Below are 8,639 nucleotides of genomic sequence, written 5' to 3'. Positions count from 1 at the left end.
GGGGCTCAGAGGTTGAAGCGTCTGCCTGCAATGCAGGAGACCTGGGTTCGATTTGTAAATAAGAACAGATTAAAATAAAAATGATATATCACTGTCAACTTGCTTAATTGATAAAAAAATTTTACAGTTTTATTGAGATATAATTCAGATACCATAAAGTTCACTTCTAAAGATGACAATTTAGTAGTTTTTAGTGTATGTTCAGAGTACTGCAACCATCAGTATCAAATTCCAGAACATTCCTGGGGACTTACCTGGTGGTCCAGTGGCTAAGACTCTGCACTCCCAATGAGGGGGCCTAGGTTGGATCCCTGGTCAGAGAACTAGATCTCACATGCATGCAGCAACTAAGACCCAGCACCACCAAATAAATAAATACTTTTCTTTTTTTCTAAATTCCAGAGCATTCCTGTTACCCTAACAGAAACCCCACACTCAGTTCTGTCTGACTCTGTGCGACCCTATGGACGGTAGCCCGCCAGGCTCCTCTGTCCATGGGGTTCTCTAGGCAAGAATACTGGAGTGGGTTGCCATGTCCTTCTCCAAGGGATCTCCCTTACCCAGGAATCAAACCAGCACCTCTTCCATCTCCTGCATTGGCAGGCAGGTTCTTTACTGGGAAGCCCTCTTTGTACACTGGTGCCAAATCAAATCCTGCAGATAGTTTTGGGTGAAGTAGCAAAGGATAACTTTAGTGCTTTGCCAGACAAAGGGAGACACACCAAGTTTCTACCTCAAAAACCATGTGTCCCAGTCCCAGAGAACTTGATTCTTGCTTTTTATAACAGTGAGTCAAAGGTCTCTGACAAGATTAAGGTGTAAGCTGGTCTTGCACTCCCTCCTCTCAGCCTCTCTCAAGTGGTGGGTCTCCTAGTCCTAAGGAGCTTTTCCAGTCCCTTTAATCTTGCCTCAGGTGATTTCTTGGCATACCTTTCTTGGAGTACCTCCCTTGATTAACAATTGTTCAAATCTGCCCTTTGGAACTCATGGAAGGTCACTCAGACTCATGACTGGAGTCTTGACTATAGGAAATGGGGGACAGAAAGGCCTTTGTGCCTGGGAGCCCTACAGGGCCCCAGTCGGTTTCACTAGCAGTCGCTCCCAATTACTCCCAGCCTTTGGTGACCACTAATCTCTTTTCTGCCTCTATGAAAAAGTGAAAGCGTTAGCTGCCCAGTCGTGTGGGATTCTTTGGGATTCTGTGGACTGTAACCCACCAGGCTCTTCTGTCCTCATGTAGCCCATGCATGCTCCCCTTGCATGGAATTCTCCAGGCAAGAATACTGGAGTGGGTAGCCATTCCGTTACTCCAGGGGATCTTTCTGATCCAGAGAGCGAACATGGGTCTCCTGCATTGTAGGCAGATTCTTTACCATCTGAGCCACCAGGGAAGTCCGTATGGATTTTCCTATTTTAGACACGCCATATAAGTGGACTCACACAGTCATCTTGTCAAAGTTCTTTCAGTTAGCATAATATTTTTACAGTTCATCCATGTTGTAGCACATAACAGTACTTCATTCCTTCTGATGACTGAAAAAAAATCCCATTGTATGTATATACCACATGTTGCTTATCCATTCATCAGCTTATGGACATTTGGGTTGTTTTCCAGTTTATGACAATTATTAATAATGTTGCTATGAACATTCATGCACAAATTTTGTATGGACATATATTTTTATTCTGTTGGGTATATACCTAGAGGTGAAATTGCTGCCTCTATGTTTAACTTTATGAGGCACTGCCAAGCTGTTTTCCATAGCAGCTGTACCATTTTACATTCTCCCCAGCAATGCACAAGGGTTCCAATTTTTCCACATCCTCACCAACACTCATTATCCATCATTTTAATTACAGCCATCCTAGTGGGTGTGAAGTGGTATCTCACTGTAGTTTTGATTTTCATTTCCCAAATGCCTAATGATGTTAAGTTTCTTGCTTATTGGCCATTTGTATATTTTCTTTGGAGAAATGTCTATTCAAGCTTTTCTATCCATTTTTAATTGGGTTTTTGTTTTGTCATTGAGTTCTAATATTTCTTTATTCTGGATACAAATCCCTTATTAGATGTATGATTTACAAATATTTTCCTTCATTCTATGTATTGTCTTTTCATTTTCTTGATGGTGTCATTTGAAGCACAAAAGTTTCAAATTTTGAATAAGTCAAATTTATTTCTTGTTTTCTTTGGTTTGTTGTACCTTCACCGTCATATCCAAGAAAGCTTTGCCTAACCCAAGGTCATGAAGATTTACTTGGTTTCCTCTGAGTCTTATAGTTTTATTTGTGTGTGTGCTCAGCTGCTCAGTCATGTCTGACTCTTTTCAACCCTTTGGACTGTAGCCCACAAGGCTCCTCTGTCCATGGAATTTTCCAGGCAAGAATACTGGAGCACGTTGTCATTTCCTACTCCAGGGGCTATTTCCGACCCACGGAGTAAACCCTCATCTCTGGCGTCTCCTGCATTGGCGGCCAGATTCTTTACCACTATACCACCTGAGAAGCCTCTTATAGTTTTAGCTTTTGTATTTAAGCCTATGGTCCATCTTGAGTTAATTTTTGTATTTGCTGTGAGGCAGAGGTTCAACTTCATTCTTTTGCATGTGGATATATGAGAATTGATGCTTTTGAACTGTGGTGTTGGAGAAGACTCTTGAGAGTCTCTTGGACTGCAAGGAGACCCAACCAGTCCATCCTAAAGGAAATCAGTCCTGAATATTCATTGGAAGTCTTGATGCTGAAGCTGAAACTCCAAACTTTGGCTACCTAATGCAAAGAACCGACTCAATGGAAAAGACTCTGATGCTGGGAAAGATTGAAGGCAGGAGGAGAAGGGGACAACAGAGGATGAGATGATTGGATGGTATCACCAACTCTATGAACATGAGTTTGAGTAAGCTCCAGGAGTTGGTGATGGACAGGGAGGCCTGGTGTGCTGCAGTCCACGGGGCTGCAAAGAGTAGGACATGACTGAGCAGCTGAATCGATATGAGTCCAAGCACATTTTGTTAAAAGACTATTCTTTCATGTTGAATTGTCTTGGCACCCTTAGGTCTTCCACCTTGTCATTAGGTGAAAAATGATAAAGATTTTTAAAGATTATATCCAATTTAGGCAAGAATGAGGGGAAGTTTTACACACTGCTGAGGAACAGCCTCTGAAGGGTGATTTGCCATGCATATCTGATTTGAAAAATACATACTGATTCAGGAGTTGTACTTCTAGGAATTTATTTCAAGGAGATAACTGTAAAAAGATGTATGAATGAACTGTTGCTCAGTTGTGTCTGACTTTGTGACCTCATGGACTGTAGCCTGCCAGGCTCCTCTGTTCATGGGATTCTCCAGGCAAGAATACTGGTGTGGGTAGCCATTCCCTTCTCCAGGGTATGGTGAACAACTGAAGTAACATAAATATTTATCAGAAGATGAGGTGAATAAATTGTGTTACAGCTATACAATGAAATATGATGCAGACTTTAAAATAAAATGATTTATTGACTTGGACCAATAACTGTGACTCACTGCTAAGTGAAAAATAAAAGCATGTTACAAAGCACCCTTTAAAGTAGTATTCCACTTACATATTTTACATATGCATCTACATTCATAGAAACAGCTCACTGCTAACAAGAAATGTTAACAGTGGTTGCTGCTAGGTAATGGGATTTTAGCTAGCTTGTGTTTTCTTCTTTATACTTTTGGTGCTTTTTATGCATTTGCACCATGAATATGTATTGTCTTTATATTCAGAAAGAGAAAAGCTATTTTCATTTTGCAGAAAAATGTCCTCAAGGAATATATATCGTAGAAGAATATTCAATGGCATGGAAATGTGTTCATAATATGTTAACTGAAAAGAGCAGGTTACAGTATCCCACTTAAATTTTTTAAATGTAATATACACATTATTTCCTACGTACTATGATACCTTCTTTCACCACTTACTATTTCTGAAATAAAAATGTTTCTTGCCATCAATATGAATATTTAATGTAGTGGCTTCCCCCTCCCTGCCTGCCTGCAAAGCTGTTATTAATGAGATGACGCTTCTGGCAATCTGAGACCTGAGAAAGTGCCATATGTGTGTAGAGGAAAGACTGGAGGAATAGACACCAAAACGTGAGCAATGCTTAGCCCTGACCTGAGATTTTAATTTTTTTGTTAAACATACTTTCCAAGTTTTCTGTAGTATGTGCATAAACACACATAAAAGAAATCAGGAAAGCGGCTGCTCCACTTTTCAAAGAAGCAGAGTGTGAGGGTATTTGGGACTTTGGGCCTTTACAAAATAAGAGACTAGCAAATTAGGGTCACGCACACCACCTCAGAGTGGTAGTGTCAAGAGTCTGCAGTAAGGGAGGACCACCTTGCCTGCCCACCAAGGGGCCCTGGCTGGGCAGCAGCTGGTAAAGCAAGCTTGAGAACAGATGGGAGAGTTCAGTGAGCAGGAGCAGGGCTCTTGGATCAATCTTAGTTCTGTGTGGACAAGAAAATCCCTATGAGGTAGCAGAGAGTCCAGATGGTGGGGACGCTGGCTAATTATGGATGAGAAGGATACCCAACACTGTGAAGCCACACAGATATTTTCCAGGAGTATGTTCCCAGCCACTCAAGAGAGACCAAGGCTGCATGAAAGAGAACATGAATCCACCCGTCTTCAACGTCAACACTTACATTGGTGAGGGAATTCCCTGGTGGTCCAGTGGTTAGGACTCATCACTTTAACTGTGGTGGCCCAGGTTCAATTCCTGGTGGGGGAACTAAGATCCCACAAGCTGTGCAGCACAGCCCCCCAAAACAAAAACAAAACAAAAAATACCTTATATTGTTTTGAGGTGAGCCTTCCCTCAGCCAAAGGGGCAGAGCAAATACATGAGATGAAGAGCATGGAGCAGAAGTGGAAGATTAATGGCCAGAGTAGAACTTCAACAGCCCCTCAGGAGGCCAGCAAGCTCTGGGCCTCTGCTAAGGAGAAGGGAGGGGTGAGTATTAACTCATTGGGCTTCCCCAGTGGCTCAGCCGGTAAAGAATCCTTCTTCAATGCAGGAGACACAGGAGACATGGGTTCAATCCCTGGGTTAGAAAGATCCCCTCGAGAAAGAAATGGCAACTCACTCCAGTATTTGTGCCTGGGAAATCCCATAGACAAAGGACCCTGGTGGGCTACAATCCATGCGGTTGCAGAGTCAGACACGACTGGGCACATAAACTCATCACTTATCATAAGTAGGTGGAAAAACAAGTATCTGATGCCAATATTGTTTTTAAAATATGTATAATAATAGAAAAAAGTTACAAGGATATACATCTTAATGGTGGATATGTCTCAATAGTAAGAATTTAAAATTTTTTTCTTTAGTTTTTTTTTAACTTCCTCTCCACCTCCTCCTTGAGCATGTAAATCTTCTTAAAACAGAGAAAACAAAAAGGATTTTCAGAAGTAGTTGTAAAGACTAGTGGATCAAAGTAATGAGAATAAATACAGTGAGATTTTAATTACATAGAAATCCAGGTTCTTACTAGCTATCTGTGAGTTCTACTTGACTTTGCTAAGCCTGTTTCCTAAACAATGAAAGGGGATTATAAAGTCTTGTCCCAGCGAGCCGTTGCCAGGATGAACTGAGATGCAATGTACACGAAAAGTCCCAAGCACAGTACTTGGCATAAAGATAGTGCTTAATAAATATTAAACTCAACTCTTGGTGGTCAAAGCTCTCCCTTTGCTGCCCCCGGAAGGCCAAGCACCTCCAGCTGTTTCCGAGAGCAAACAGAACCTGGCTCTCTTGGCAGAGCCCCTTCCTGGACCTGCAGCTGCCTGCGCGCCTGACTCTCTCCCGTCGGCTTTTTCTTGCCATCTGGAGACTAGCAGGGCCTCATCCTTAACCCATTTTCACCCATTTGCCTTCCTTCTCTGCCTCAGTGTCCCAGCTGTCTTTCCATAGTATTTTTGAGTACACGTGACATTATTTCAACATAACATACAATTGCAGGGCACCTATGTTCTAAAGATGGCCCCAGGCTCCTGCTCTCCATTCATATCGCCCAGAAATATTTGTATGAGCTCATAGTCTCGCTGAGAATTTAGATCCTTCAACAGCTCCCACGTGTTGCCTAACTGCTATAAAAGGCACACACACCATGCTGTGGAGACTCAGAGGGTAAATTTACCAGTGCATGCACATGCGCATGGGAGAGGAGGGAAAGAACGGAAGTATTTAGGATTTAAAGAGTAATGGTCTCTTCACCCACATGTGTTTCATATACTGTCTTTCATAAAGAGAAAAGGTGCCCCTTCTGCTAAAATGGTTTCAAGGCCAGTTAAGCCAATGCCTGTGTGGGGCTCTTTCCTCTCATCTTTAGATTTGTCAAAGTCTGTTCATATACTTAAAGTTTGTGGAAGGCTCAGATCGTCCGATGACGTTGCTGGGATGGAGAGCAGGTCCAAGGAGTTACACACTAGCTCAGAGTGTTCTCCTCAGATATTTTGGAGATAGTTGGAACACATACATTCTGATTAACAAGCAGTTTTAAGACTCAATGGAGTGCCAAAACAAGGCGATGTTTGAGATCTGTATTACTTATTAGACAAACATTAACATCAATGGAAGTAAAAAGAGATTTACCCATAGTTCAGATTCCCTCACAAACTAAGATTTTTTTCTCTTTTCCTTATTCCCTTCTAGTCATTCCAAACCACAAATTCATGGTCATGGTAATAATTGGGGCTTAGATGCAGTTCAATATTCTACTTCTTTCTCACAGCCAGATGCACACACAGAACGATGTTAAGTGCAGCAATATTCAGAACCGGGGCAGTGTGACAACAGCCCCTTCAGGCCCGGGGACTGACGGTCCAGTGAGACACACCCTGTTCTGCCTGTGATTTATGCCTCTGGCAGGGAAGCCCCTGACAAAGCCGCGTGTCACTGGAACACACACTCTTTGTTCACGGAGGTGCGTGCCAGCACGGCTGTGTCAGAAGGGACAGTACCGGCTCTGTCGTCTCCCCTTGGGCGCTCTCGCTTTCTTTTTATTTGCTGCACATTGTGGCTATGTTTATTAATTACTTTGTAGCTTAATTTTATAAAACACACATTTATCTTCTGAGTCCTCATACCCCTGAGTTGGGCTTCCCTGGTGGCTCAGCTGGTAAAGAATCTGCCTTCAATGTGGGAGACCTGGGTTCAATCCCTGGGTTGGGAAGATCCCCTGGAGACAGGAACGGCTACCCACTCCAGTACTCTGGCCTGGAGAATTCCATGGGCTGTGTAGTCCATGGGGTCACAAAGAGTCAGACACGATTGAGCGACGTTCACTCACTTCACCCTTGAGTTGCTCATAAGGAGAGGATAAAGACCCCCAGATTCTGCCTTCTTTCCATAAGGATTGATATCACTTCTCCCTTGAGCTACCAGGTTCTATTCTAGCACAGAGCTGCCACATCACATCACCTTCAGCATCTCCCCTTTACCTACAAGATGGCACCTGCAGCCTCTGTTTGACATTAAAGGCTCTCTACAGATTGTACCCAACCTACTGTTCCAAAGCAGACCCCCACGCTATATGACTGCATTCCACAGACTGATAGTGTACCAGAAGAGACTGAGGCCTTGGGGTCGGACCCATCTAACTTCAAACCCTGGCTCCACCTCTTGTCGGCCACTTCTGCATCTCTAAAAATGACTAAAATACAATCTACTCGACATTAATTAATCTGAGGATTAAATTAGAAAGAACAGGATCAAGCCCTAAAAGCGGATGCTCAATCATTGCTTGTCAACTCATGTAACTAATTTGCTAGCTTCATCTCACGGCCCTGCGGTTCTCATAAGCTTACAGTTAACAGACTTCCTGTGACATCCTGAAGAGCACTTTCCTCACTTCCCTCGCTCAGAGATGTCTCTAAGGCTAACATTTTAAAGACTTAGGAAACAACATACTAGCAATTTTTTTTTCTTTTTTCCATAATCCTTCTAAAATTTTTTTGCTTTGGCATTTTAATGCATCTGATGTTTTAAAAATTGATACAGTTTCGTTTGCCACTAAATGAATTTAAGTTAAATGGAAGAGTGCAGTCTTTCTTAACATTAAGAAAAACAGGTTAACGCATAGAATTATGCTTTTCTCTATTCATAAATTGTTCTCAATATTGGAGCCCCTCGTCTATACTAGAATTAAGACGGTATCTGATCTGACAAGTGACGTATTTACTTATTTTAAGCGGAATGTAACCTTACATTACATCCTGGAGGTCTGCAAAGCCGGCCTAGGGCTCTAACCCTGTCTCTCAGGGAGCTCTCGGAGGCAGCCCATTACAAAGGCTACCTGCCAAGCTTCCCCGAAATGGAGCCCATCAAGAATTCACACACCTCACAGGGGTGCCCTTAAAGATAAAAGTATTTGGGGAAACTAACTCCGGGGCCCCGTTAGAAATGCTAATTGCTGCCTTCGTTAGCCTATATTTAAATGTTAGAAAACCCAGGGAGATCCTCCAAGACTGGGGGACTCTCGGCTCCTCTGTGGCTTGGGCAAGCGGCCCGGGCTACCCGGTCCCCGCCGGCCGCGAAGGTCGACTCCGCCCGGTGCCACGCGGTACAACCCCGGACCGCAGCGCTCCTGCCGCCGACTGGGGTC

Source organism: Cervus canadensis, chromosome 14 (genome assembly GCF_019320065.1).
Source record: "Cervus canadensis isolate Bull #8, Minnesota chromosome 14, ASM1932006v1, whole genome shotgun sequence".
Taxonomy (NCBI): Eukaryota; Metazoa; Chordata; class Mammalia; order Artiodactyla; family Cervidae; genus Cervus; species Cervus canadensis.
The sequence above is the reverse complement of the archived record's forward strand: the minus strand, read 5'-3'. Positions refer to the sequence as shown.